This window comes from Salvelinus alpinus, chromosome 3, assembly GCF_045679555.1.
Source record: "Salvelinus alpinus chromosome 3, SLU_Salpinus.1, whole genome shotgun sequence".
Taxonomy (NCBI): Eukaryota; Metazoa; Chordata; class Actinopteri; order Salmoniformes; family Salmonidae; genus Salvelinus; species Salvelinus alpinus.
In genome coordinates this window covers 25,986,323-26,000,296 of record NC_092088.1, presented here as the reverse complement: position 1 = coordinate 26,000,296, position 13,974 = coordinate 25,986,323, and the positions used below count along the sequence as shown (strand labels likewise).

Genomic DNA, 13,974 nt, shown 5'->3' with positions numbered 1-13,974 from the left:
TAAAAAAGCATGTGCGAGCAAGGAGGCCTACAAACCTGACTCAGTTACACCAGCTCTGTCAGGAGGAATGGGCCAAAATTCACCCAACTTATTGTGTGAAGCTTGTGGAAGGCCACCCTAAATGTTTGCCTTAAGTTAAACAATTTAAAGGCAATGCTACCAAATACTAAATGAGTGTATGTAAACTTCTGACCCACTGGAAATGTGATGAAAGAAATAAAAGCTGAAATAAATCCTTCTCTCTACTATTATTCTGACATGGCAGCGCTTGGAAGTGGGCATAATGGCAGGCTGTACAATTTCACCTCTGGCCTTCACTATGGCCATGGAAGTCATCATCAGGGCATCGAGATGGGTGGTCGGCGGTGAGAGAACTAAGGAAGGGCTCCGTCTCCCACCTATCCGAGCATACATGGATGACATGACTACACTGACCACCACTGCAGCATGCACCAGGCGGCTACTTGCAAAACTGCAGGATAACATCAAGTGGGCCCGGATGAAAATCAAGCCAAGCAAATCTCGAAGCATCTCCATAGTCAAGGGACAGCTTAAAGATGTGAGGTTCTGCATTGGAGATGACCCGATACCAACGGTGTCTGAGCAACCCGTCAAGAGCCTGGGTAGATGGTACAACGAAAGCCTCCGAGATAAAGATCAAGTGCAGCAAGTAAGACAGGACATCGCCGACGGACTTGAGAACATCAACAAGACCCTACTGCCTGGGAAGCTCAAGCTTTGGTGCCTACAGTTTGGACTTCTCCCCCGGGTAATGTGGCCACTCACCGTCTATGAGGTCCCAATAACAACAGTGGAGAAGATGGAGCGAACCATTACCTCATACGTGAAGAAATGGCTGGGTGTCCCACGATGCCTGAGTAACATCGGCCTCTATGGCAAAGGGGTCCTTGAACTACCACATACAAGTCTAACGGAGGAGTACAAGTGCTCTAAAGTAAGACTTCAGATGACATTGAAGGACTCCAAAGACCAGACCATTAGCAAGGCTGCACCTCCCCTACAAACTGGCCGGAAATGGACATCATCCAAGGCTGTGCAGCAAGCAACATCAGCCCTGAGACACCAAGACATTGTGGGGAATATCCAGCATGGAAGAGGAGGCTTTGGCCTGGCAGCAAGCAAACCAACGTTCCATAAGGCAACAACATCTGAACGCAGGAAGCTGGTGGTCGAGGAGGTGCGCAGACAGGAGGAGACTGCAAGAAGTGCAAAGGCTGTCTCTCTTGCTAAACAAGGGCAATGGACGCGGTGGGAAGGCCTGGAGAGGAGAAAGATCAACTGGAGTGAGCTTTGGCAAATGGAGGCAAGCAACATCAGCTTCATCATAAGAGCTGTTTATGATGTGCTTCCATCACCAAAAAACCTACATCAATGGTATGGCGAGGACCCGACCTGCCCCCTCTGCCCAGCTCCAGCGACTCTCAGGCATATAATGACAGGTTGCAAGACCAGCCTCTCACAAGGCCGCTACACCTGGAGGCACAATCAGGTCCTCAAGAGCCTGGCTGCAGCACTTGAGACCAAGAGGAGTGCAACCAATTCATTACCTCCAAAAACAAGCAATCCCGTCAAAACAACAACATTCATCCGGGAGGGACAGAAAAGGCCCAAGCATCCTCCTACAAAGCCAGAAACTGGACACCTAGGCATGGCCCGGGACTGGAAGATGCTTGTCGATATTGGCCAGCAACTCATTTTTCCACCTGAGATTGCTTCTACCAACCTTAGGCCAGACATGGTACTCTGGTCCCCTTCACGAAAGGCTGTGTACATCATAGAGCTCACAGTCCCGTGGGAAAACTCTGTTGAAGAGGCCTACGAGCGTAAGAAACTGCGTTACACAGAGTTGGCAGCAGACGCAACTCAGCGTGGCTGGAATGCAAAAGTCTGGCCAGTTGAAGTGGGATGCAGAGGATTCGTGGCTTCTTCCACCATCAGGTTGCTGAAAGAACTTGGAATCCATGGACAGGCTCTGCGGCAGACCGTCAGAGCAGTTTCTCAAGCAGCTGAAAGAGGCAGCCAGTGGATCTGGATCAAACGGAAGGACCCTTGCTGGGCTATAATTTCATGACCCCCCCACCCCCACCTGAGAACCCAATTCAGATCCCTCCAACTTGAGGAGGGCATATGAGGTATGCGGTCAGCTGTAGGGCTGGCTCAGGGACGAGGACGCCCCTGCCTTGCATAGTCCCGTGGGAAATCTTAATTGGGCATGGGACACAAGCTAAGGCTTGATCACCCTTTAGCTGGCCACCTTTGATGAGGGTGTTTAGTAATTAAAGGCCGAAACACCCACTGATTCGAAGGCACACTACTGAGGATGTGTCCCAAAATTGACATCTTAACCCAGTCTAAGAAATAAACCTCCCATGCCACTCTGTCAACATCACGGCAAATCTCATGTGAGTGCATACCATCTATTGGCACAATGGACAGTTTTTAACATCTCGTCCCGTGTTTTATGATTCTGACATTTCACATTCTTAAAATGAAGTGGTGATCCTAACTGACCTAAGACAGAGAATTGTTCCTAGGGTTAAATGTCAGGAATTGGGAAAAACTGAGTTTAAATGTATTTGGCTAAGGTGTATGTAAACTTCCGACTTCAATACAAAAGTACAGTATGTGACCATTAGTGAATTGGCAACATATAACCTATTAATAATGTAAAATTTGTCCTGCTATTTGTCCTGGTATTTACAAATGGGTTGACATCCATGTTTTGAATAATCTAAGTCTAGCAAATAGTCTGTACAGTGCCGTGAAAATGTATGTGTCCCCTTTCTGATTTTCTTTATTTTAGTATATTTTTGATACTGAATGTTATCAGATCTTCAACCAAAACCTAATATTAGATTAAGGGAACCTGAGTATATACATTTGATTTAATAAACAAAGTTATACAACAACCCAATTCCTCTGTGTGAAAAAGTAATTGCCCCCTTACACTCAGTAACTGGTTGTGCCACCTTTAGCTGCAATGACTGCAACCAGGTGCTTCCTGTAGTTGTTGATCAGTCTCTCACATCGCTGTGGAGGAATTTTGGCCCAGTCTTCCACGCAGAACTTTAACTCCGCAACATTTGTGGGTTTTCAAGCATCAAGTGCTCGTTTCAAGTCCTGCCTCAACATCTCAATTGGGATTAGGTCTGGACTTTGACTAGGCCATTCCATAACTTCAAATGTGTTGCTTTTGAACTATTTTCATGTAGACTTCAATGTGTTTTGGATCATTGTCTTCCTGCATGACCCAGCTACGCTTCAGCTTCAGCTCCAGCTCACAGACGGATGGCCTGATATTCTCCTGTAGAAATCTCTGACATAGAGCAGAATTCATGGTTCCTTCTATTAAGGCAAGTCGTCCAGGTCCTGAGGCAGTAAAGCATCCCCAAACCATCACACTACCACCACCATGCCTCACCGTTGGTATGAGGATCTTACTGTGGAATGCAGTGTTTGGTTTTCGCCAGACATAATGGGACCCATCTCGTCCAAAAGGTTGACTCAAATTAGCCAAAAAAGCACCTTGAAGCACCTGGAGGATCATCAAGGCTCGGAGGAATGTTCTATGGACAGATGAGTCATAAGTATAATTTTTTTTGGATGAAATGGGTCCCAATATGCCAATATCAATTTAATCAAGATATTAGTGTTTTCTTTACATCATTTTTTTTCTCTCCCATCCTCCAATTTGCCATAACAGAGTAAAATCCCAATTAAATCCATTTTATTTCCACTTTGTAACTGTAACCCCAAAATATGTGAAGAAGTCTAAGGGGGGTGAATACGTTAAATAGGCACTGTAATCGTTTGTTTGGACTTCAATAAGAACTTCCCAGCTTTCTTCATCAGCTTGTTGTTCCTCCCCAAAAATGTATTTTACACGATCAAACAGAATTCAGACCAAAGCATTGCTTTATACATGATATGTGATGCCTGTTATTTACACTTGGGAACATTATGCTAGAATAGAACAGTATAGAATAATATAACAGATCAGAAAATTAATATATGAGATTAACATCGAATATAATCAAATGGAATAGAATAGATTTATATCATTTAAATGATATCATTCTATTCTACCAGGGCCCAAATACATTGTGCTGGCTTACCTGAGGTCTTCAGCACCCAAGTTAGGGTCCTCCGTATGGGTCCATGAGGTCCCTCATCCGCTATAAACACTGTCTGAAGTATCATCCACCTGCTGTACGCATCATCCGCGATGTGACAAACGTTTGGCCTCAGTACACATGCAGCGCTTAACATGGCCAGATGATGTCTCCACGAGCCAAGATGGTATGTCGCTCGTCATAGACAGTCCTCCACAGAGACAGAGGTTGAGTCACACCAACTGCTATCAGCCCCCATGGTGACAGTAGTCAAGTAGAGCAGAGAAGCATGGAGGATAGATTTATTTCAATACTATTTCTGCAGTGCCATTCAGCATACCTTTGAGATGCTGACAGAGAGAAACACGTGCGTTCTCCACCCCTAACAAATCAGAAGCAATATGGCAGATAGGTCCGTCAATGTTTATATGAATTGTTCATTTAGTTGAACTGTAACCAAATACAACCAGGTGAGATGTTTGATGCACAAAACGTTTTCTTCTGGTTATGAGGTGTGCCAATGAGTAGGATGTGTCATACATTGCATATGTATATTGCACAGTATACTTATGCCAAGAAGTCAAGTGTACCAAAATGATATAACACAACTTTGAATTAGTCACCTACTCCGTAGGTAAATAGGCTATATAACATGCCAATCAAAGAGAGGGCGAAAACACGTTTTAGGTAGATATCATTGATTCATACATTTTCAAAAGCATTTACAAATGCATAGGTTCATTTACTGCATTGACCAAACCTATAGGATGATACAGATGGAAGATATTCCATTCTAATCAGAGATATTCAGTGTTGTTGTGCTGTTATGTAACAAACTACTACTGTAGGTTGTGTTTCCATTTCTAGATCCCGCTCCACTCCCCCTTTTAACTATCTTTCTTTCTCCGTGGTCTGCATGCTGCTTTCAGCTATCCTCTTTCCCCCCTCATATCACGACGTGTGTGTGTGTGTGTGCCAGCGAACATGTAAATGTGTGAGTAAAATGTTAAATACAGGTTACTTTTCGGCTATAGGCCTATTTACACGGACGCTTTCATAGTCGTGAGCCCATTGTCTTCTTCTTGGTTGATTTTTTTTCTTAAAAGAAAGGTCATTGCAATCGTATCACAAGTTAGCCTCTATATTCATTTGGGTCCCCCCCCCACCCTCTCCCTTATTCTCTAACCCGCCCACATGTGTCATCGAAAAAAACGGGGGGGGGGGGGGGTGGCAGTGGAGAAGGTGACGCTCCTCCAAGCAAACAGAGAGACAGAAACGTGCGCGCGAAGAGTTGTCTACAGGCTATACAATATCTCCATTGTGACATTGGGAGGAGGAGATCTAGAAAGAATTGAATGGTAGCTACACCATGCGCGTAGAAGCGTAGTCACTATAGGAAAGACGGGGAATTATTTTTTGGGCAATAACAGAGGTGCGAGAGGGGCATCGAAACCGAGAAAAAAATAGCCTGAGACAGTTTCTGTGTAAATTCTGATTCGTTGAATGCGAGAGAGTAATATAATGTCGTCAGCATGATCTTAGGTAGAAGTAATAAGCGACAATAACGATAACTAAACGTCATTTTCAACAACAGACACTCCTATTTTGTCTCATTATTATTATTCGGAAAGAGACCCTGTCATCTGAAAGCCGACAGGACACTGCATGGATATTTTCTCTGAAACCATACAACAACAACAAAAAAAACGACCTTACAAAGAAAACTACATTTTGATTGATCTTGTGAGTTAATGTGCGTGTTCTTGCACGCACGCACGCACACGAAACGAACCCGAAACAAAAGCAAGTGAGTATTGATCGTGTGTGTGTATTTGTGAATTGATGTCATGTATTAAACACTATTTATTAGCAAATCATCTAGCCTTACCGGCCAAAAATAAAGGCAGAGCGTCTACGTTCAACAGGTATTGTTCTCTCCACTGTCAGACCTAATGCAAACGAGAGGTGTTTTTATTCAATAACAAGGTGAGCAATCAGTAAATCAGTACTATGTGTTCAAATAGCTAAACATAAAGCTCGCCACTGGGTTAACATATTAGTATTCTACTAACTTAGTGATAGTGTTACATAGCCCCCACACTCTTACTTACACTTTGATATATGTCAGATTATAACCTAACATTGCACATATGAGGTGGGCGTTTCCCCACCTAGACCGGTAAGTAGGTCTTTATAGTTACATGTCTCTTAAAGGGATGTGTTTTTGTCTGAGTGTGGGTGTGCCTGTCCGTCTGTTGTTTTGCTAGTGTGTTTGAGTGTCCGTGTCATTCAGTGTGTGTGCATGTGTAAATGGGTAGCACAGGGGAAGTGTCAAGGCCTGAAATGGAGGTTTGATATAGCTCTGTTGGGGGGGGGGGGGAGCGGGGGACGACAGGAAGGAAGGATGTGCATGGCATCTAAGGGACCACCTAATACAGGAAGTCAATAGTGTCAGTTTGATGTCTAGACTAGATGCTCTTTCTTCTTTAAACACTCTTCGTCCTATCCAGTCACATCATCAATAGTTGGATCATTTTGTCAAGTTGACCAACCAACGATCCATCCACATTTTTCACTCCATTGTTTCTGTGTGCACAAAGTCTGTCCTCTGTCTTCAGTTCTGCATATCGCTCTCTTTCCTAGTAGTAAACTTTCTTTGATTCATGAGCGTATGTAGGCTCTTTTTGTGCTTGGGCTACCATCTGACTTCTGCACTTTCTGGACTCTTCATGTTGCCTCCTCTGCTTTCCCCCCTTTGTATTATCAATCTACAGCTGCATCTATAGATATAGAGGGTAACCCAGAAAACCTCCTTCTACTTTTAGAACAACGAGATGTATCAAAGGTTTATATTCGTGTATATATATAACGTTGATATAATACTGTATAACTTGGTATACCCAATTTACAGTCTATGTTATACAATTATTTATAAATTTACTAGACATATAGGTAATAGATCCAACAATACGTAACAGACCAGAAGTATAATCCATCAACTAACTGTGATTGTATTACATATATTACTCCAGGCTATGTTCTAACTAACTACCTCTTCAACTCTTATCTATATCCAACTCAAACAATAGATCTCCATCTTTCCCACGTTTCTTCACCCTTCCTAAATCTGTCTCATCTCCAGCTCTAACCGGGGTCGTGTTCATTAGGTGTGTTCGTTCACAACGGGAAATGTGGGTTTCTCACTGGACAACCCCAAGTCGTTTTCTGCCATTTGGTGCCTAATGAACGTGACCCAAATCTATCTCAAATGCCTCTCTAACTCAATCCCAAAACCATCACATAACCCCACATATCTCCTCCTAACTCTAACCTGTCTCTTTTTCATTAAATCATAACTTTACCCCTCACCTTTAACTCTTAACATGTGCAATTTCTCTCCCGTACTTCTCTCCGTTAACTTCTCTCTATTTTACTCCTTTACTGCTTTTCCCATCCCTGACTTCAATGGTTAAACTTCACATCTTTAGTAGCCTATAATCATCAGCCGGTTCAAAGGTCAGGGCCCATATTCATTAAGAGCCTCAGAGGATCAGTTTAGCCTTTTAAACCATAATTAATACAATTTATATGGACGGGGACGGACAGACGGGGGACGATGACAACGACATAATCCTAGATCAGCACTCCTACTCCCAGACATTTTTTAAATACAGACCCAGGGCCCCCGAGCGGTAATGTACTACTCCTCATTCCATCCCTAAATGTGACTTACACTGTGTCCCCCATCACTCCACCTTAGGCTTCTAATGGTTGTAATGAGCCATGAATGCCAGTGTCATTAATTAAAAAACGGACCAGATTTAATGTCGTGAGGGACAGATGAGGTACAGGGTTCAAAGTTCAAACTCTACTGTCATTATGCTCATTTCTTAGCATGGGGGTGGGGGGGTCCTATAATGTTTTGGTTGGATATAACTCTGGTGTACATGATCCTCCAATTGTATCCCTTGTTGTTGAGCTGTGGGTTAATGAGATAATGGCTCAGTGGGTTTGTAAGGGCATGGAGCTAGCAACACCTGTGGGTTTTATTCCCGGATGGGCCACATATACCGAATATAAATGTCACTGTCAATGTCCACAGTTCTGTAAGTTGCTTTGGATAAAAGCACCCCTGCGAAATGACGACAGTTAATGTTTAAACTGGTAACAGCACCGTATCCTTCTCCCTTTTCTCTCTGTCACACCTGGGTTGTGTTCATTAGGCCACACCGTAAGGAAACAAAGACAAGCGTTTCTTATTGGATACGTTCAAATAGTACCACCTCGTTTTACTCCGTTTTCTTCCATTTCGATCCTACTGAACATGACCAAGACTCTGTTTGGCATATTCTTAATGCCCTTTGGACTGTTACTTGTGTGTTATCCTCTTACCCACCAAGGGGTGCTATAACATCCTCTCTCCATATAGAATGCTTCGGTATTCTTACTCCCCAGTCCCTACACATTTACTATGGCACGCTAAATGTGTCCACCCACTAGACTTTGCCGTTATTTATTTCATTGAACCTTTACTTATGCAGGGAAGTCCCATTGAGACCAATGCCTATTTCGCAAGGGAGCCCTGCTTCACAGAGAGCCGCAAACAATGCAAAGTACACGGTGAGGAACTAGTGACATAATTATTTGTGACACAATTATTAGGGTGCTACAGAATGCTAGGCTTATATTTCTATGAGCTAGACACTGTGGACTTGACCCCTAGCTTTGGGCAGCACTATGTCTGAAGGACAATTGGTCAGCATCATGTTGATGCAGAGTTTGGACTTCGGGATTTGGATTCCGTTGCTGTCCGCTTGAATAGTGCTGAATCTCTAATTGCTGCTGTTACCGCTTATTTGTTTACGTCGAAACCTCCCACACAAGACTAAGTCACCACACCCTTTCTGAAGGACATTTGGCTCAGCACCCAAAGGGCTTTTGCTCAGCTCCGTTTCTAAATGTCCAATCCTCTATTTCAGCTTCTCCGTCCTTTGTCCCTGGGTCTATTCCTGAATCAAGCTCATATATTAATCATTCATTTCCAGCCTGCTAAAGAGGAGATAACCACTGTTCAGGGTATCTTTCAAAATGGAGTCTTTCATTACAAAACAAAGCCTGAAGGGTTGAAGAGGAGTTATCCTTTGGAGGGTGATTTCGTTTTATCAATATGCACTAGAACCACTGCCCTAGGGGCTCGGGGCTCCTCTGATGCTGTGGTTCTACATGGGGATTGGTCATGAGTGGCGCACCCCTGAGGTTGCTGCACTGGTGTCGCCGGGTAGATAAGCTAGGGCCTCTGGGAGATTTCCCAGAGTCCATTTCCCTCATGCACGGTTAATTGATTGTCTTTTTTAATGCACAGTTGGTTAGGGAATTGGTCGTTGGTATAAGCTAGCCTGATCGTTCCTTACGATGCCCTTGTCTCAGTGTACCTTGGCTTTGTGTTTCTTTGCTAATCCCGTGACCCATTGCATACTCTGAAAAAGGTTCTACCTTAAACGATAAAGCATTCTTCGGCTTGTCCCTGTATTTTTTCACTCAACAAACAACCCTTTTTTTCTTTCATCAGCCCTTGTCTCTGTCAAAGACTCCTTTTTTCTAAGTGTATATTACTCTCTCTCTCTCTCTCTCTCTCTCGCATGCTCTCTCTCTCATGCTCTCTCTCTCATGCTCTCTCTCTCTCTCTCTCTCTCTCTCTCTCTCTCTCTCTCTCTCTCTCTCTCTCTCTCTCTCTCTCTCTCTCTCTCTCTGCTCACCTCCCTCTCTCTCCCCCACCTGCTTTCTTGTCCTTTCACATTCATTCATACTGTCTCTCATCTCTTGTTTCCCCCAAATACTACCCACACACCGCTCTCTTGCTTCTCCGATAGTAGAATAGCAGAATGTAGAGTTCCACCATTAAACACAAAGACAGTCGGAGGGAGAGGACATCATACGGTGACACTGCACTAAAAGGGGAGGTGACTGCAGTACTTTCCTCTTGCTGCAGTGCCTACATTTCTCCTGATGGTGTCTCACCAGTACTGGGGAGTGTGAGGGAGATGGAAAAGTGGGGGAGGGTAAAGATGTAGAGAGAGAACAGCGAGAAACCTTGTGGTACATCCTTTGATGAGGAGATGGGTGGTGGAGGAAAAAAATCCACACACACACACCAGCCCACAGCCCACCTTCTCCCTTGCGCTTCAGCATAGTTGTACACATACATGTCTGTCTTTCTCTCCCCTCATTATTCCTCTTACCCATCTTCTGTCCCTCCTTCCCTCCCTCCTCTTAATGTACTCTGTCTGTCACCCCCTCCTCCCACCCTGCTGTATATCCCCACTAAGTGTTGTCCCGCTCCCTCGTTACCCCTCCCTCTCTCTCTCTCCTTCCTCACTTCCATTCAGATGCTTTACAGGCATTACCAAACCCCTGCAAGATTGCTCCCTCTTCTATCTCATCACCTTTTCTCTCCTCCTCTCCCTCTCCCTCATCCTCCGCTCTTCTCATCCCCTGCCCTTTATCATCTCTCTCTCTTTCCCCTCCCTCTTTTTATTGCCTCTCTTTCATGTTTCCCATCATTGTTCATATAATTCTATTCCATCCCTCTCTCTCCTCCATCCATCCCACCTTCTCACACAAATGACTCTCACGTCACCTCTACCTCCCCTGCCTTATCCTCACTTTCCCTTTCTTCTCCTTCCATTCCTTTTTCTACCAACCCCCTCCTCTTCCACCGCCTCTCTCTCCTCCTTCTATCACACTCTCTCTCGTTCTCTCTGTGAATTGGGAAAGGGTTTTGCTTTTTCCGCCAACCACGACGCTCATGTTCCGCGCAGTCAGCACTCCTACCAAATTCCTCCCTGCTTCTCTCCTCCTCTCCCTTGCTCTCTGCTTTTCCTCTCTCTCACAGTCTTCTCCCCTCCCCCTGTTCCTTTCTGCTGGTACCTCACAGTCGATGCGCCCCATAATCCCGCGCTCCCTCCCCCTCTTGCTGCAGTGTTTCTGCTAATATATATTAGCGTCAGTGCAGCCATCGTGCACGAGCAGTGCACTCTCTATTTCTCTACCTCTTTCTTTCTCTCTATTTTTACCTCATCGTTGACCTCCCCTTCTCTCTCATTCCAAGTTCATTATGATTAAGCAGCGTTTTTCCCTTAAATCGTTGACTTCATATTTTTTTGGAATGCTTTTGAATGCTTTTGTATGCAGTGCTCACACTCAGCCAGGTGAGCCTGTGTGTGTGTGTGCGTGCGTGCGTGCGTAAGTGTGTGTGTACGTTTGTGAAGGGGAGAAGTAGCTGTGGAGCGCAGGACACGGTGGCCAGGGCAGGTATAGCTCTGAGAGAAAGAAAGAGGGGGGTACGGTTCCTCCTTCGCTTTACTCTTGATCACTTTCATCTCTACCACTCTTTCTCTCCAGTTATTTTGTCTGTCCGTCTCTCTCTCTCTGTCCCTCGCTTTTCTCCCCCCATTTGAGCACAAGTTCTTCTTCCTCCCCATAGCCCCCCCCCCCCCTTTTTTTTTTGTTGCAGTTGAGAGGTGCGTAGCTACTTCAATATACTGCGCTCCAAACACTGGCCAGCGTCTTGAGACGAAACTCATCAAAAGGCACCCAATTATCTTGTTAACACGAAGCCCAGACCTACTATATACATTTTCCTTTGACAATGAGCATTGAGCATTTATCTCAAGTACTTATAATGTTTAAACATAGGTAATCACTTCCACAGGAAAGGTTTATTGATGTTCTAGTAAAGTTGCTTTCTATTCCGTCATTAATTCTCTTGAATGGTTACATTACTTTAATTAGAACGCTAAAATCAATATGTTCTCCCCATATGGTTGTATTGCGGAGAAAACATATTGGCTGGATAGGGTTTAGCATTTAGCAATGTTGACAACTTGTTGTTGTTCATGTAGGCTATTAATTATGACCAAATAGTAACTAAATAAACCCCAACTCTACATAAAGTTACATTTTTTTTACTGCATTTTGAAGAATAGGGATTTAAAAAGTAATCATTGCTCTATGCAGATAGTTCAAGATTCTTTGTCCCCCACCCCCCACCCCTTGGACTTTGGGTGCACTAGAGTTGAGTAGAGCCCCTATCCGATTCCATGCATAGGAAAACAGCAGTGCCTGCTGTCCATGGTGCTGAAATGTTATCTCTCAATAATACCTTGGACTACGCAGATAGTTCCAGATTTATACTCCCCCCACCTTGGGGTTTGGGTGCAGTAGAGCCCCTATCCCGTCCCATGCATAGGAAAACAGCAGTGTCTGCTGTCCATGGTGCTGAAATGTTATCCCTCAACAACACATTGATCTATCTATGCAGGTTTAAAAAAAAAAATAATTCCCCCCTTGGACTTTGGGTGCACTAGAGTCAACTAGAACCCCTATTCCGTCCCATGCATAGGAAAACAGCAATGTCTGCTGTCTATGGTGCTGAAATGTGATCCCTCAACAATACATTGGTCTATCTATTCCATGCAGATAGTTTAAGATTCTCTATTTCCCCCCCCCTGTGGGTGCAGTAGAGACTCTATCCCGTCCCATGCAGTGCTGCTGTCCATGGTGCTGAAATCTGATCGCTTAATTAACAATAGAAGTGCTTCTCTGCTGGAATCTCCCTCAGTTCTAAGATGACCGTTGGTTAGATCTCATTACTGGGTTTCTTTTCTGGTTCATTTGTCAAAATAAGCCATTTCAAGTTATTTAATGTATCTTTCTTTCTTGCTTCAACTCTCCTATATCTTTATATCGTCCTTTGAAATAGTCCATTTCCAACTGCAAGACATGCAGTAAACACACAAAAAAAAGCACTGATATGATTTTGCAGTGTTCTTAAATTCAAAGTGCTCCTGGCATTTTTTGTTGAGCAAGCAATATCAGGAGTACTGCAGTGAAGAATAGTGCCAAGTTTTACTTGGGCAGTCAAGACTAAGGAATTGGAATCCTGTCTTACCTATCTATTACTCTACTACTACTTATTATTAGAGTTCTGTGACGTATACATACATCAACTGTCCCCAAATCAGTGTATCTCTAAGTACTGTTCTCAGACCTGTGCTTATATCTGTCCCATATGCTGCCAGTCCATCCCATGCAGCAGCCTCTGATAGTTGGTAAACCTTACCTGAGTGGAGGCTCTCTTGAATTCTGGAATCTTTATATCTAGATCATGTTTCATACAAAACACAAAACTAGAAAGAAATGAGCAGAAAACAGTCCAAATAGAAAAAAAGATTGAAAACAAGTTCCATGTTAAAGATGCACTTTGGAAATGTCTTAAAAGTTGTTTGTGCGGTTGAGAAAGTAGACGTACATGCTGAAGACAAGACATTGACAATGTGGTGAAGAGAAAAAAATGCATCAAGCTAAATGTAAATGGTTTGAGAAAAAAAGTCCCCAAAGAAATAAACAGGTGATAAAATAGTAAAGAGCAAAGTGAGAGACTTTTTGAGAAAGAAAGAACAAAATGAGGGGAGAAAGGAAGGAAAGTACGAGTGAGGAAGAAAGAACGCTCAAGTAAAATGCAGTGAAGAAAAAGAAGGAAAAGAGAAGAGGAGTACTGAGATGGGATGAGATAGGGACACTGAGAAAGGAAAGAGAGAGTGTGAGATGAGGAGGAAACTGAAGTCCAGATTCCCCTTGAATGAAATGTGAGCCCCTTATGCGGAATATGAGATTGAGGGAACAAGGGAGAGAGAGAGAGAGAGCAAGAGAGGGGAAGGGAGGGCTAGAGATTGAGAGAGCGCTGGAGAGGGGGTAGGACGAGGAAGAGGGGGAGGAAAGGGGCGTATTCCATTAGAATAGAAAAGGAGGTAAACAACATACATATGGTTTACAGTATGCA

The 13,974-nt window shown here is 43.9% G+C and overlaps 1 protein-coding gene across 7 annotated transcripts in view; it reads left to right on the top strand.

Annotated features, from left to right (window-relative positions):
- The first annotated feature begins 5,411 nt into the window (after positions 1-5,411).
- Positions 5,412-13,974, top strand: part of LOC139570426 (voltage-gated potassium channel KCNC1-like) — a 75,676-nt gene continuing 67,113 nt past the window's right edge. For all 7 annotated transcript variants that reach the window (XM_071392297.1, XM_071392296.1, XM_071392292.1 and 4 more), the window contains exon 1: positions 5,412-5,940. The gene's annotated coding sequence lies outside the window, so the exon portion shown is untranslated. The remainder of the gene's footprint in view (positions 5,941-13,974) is intronic.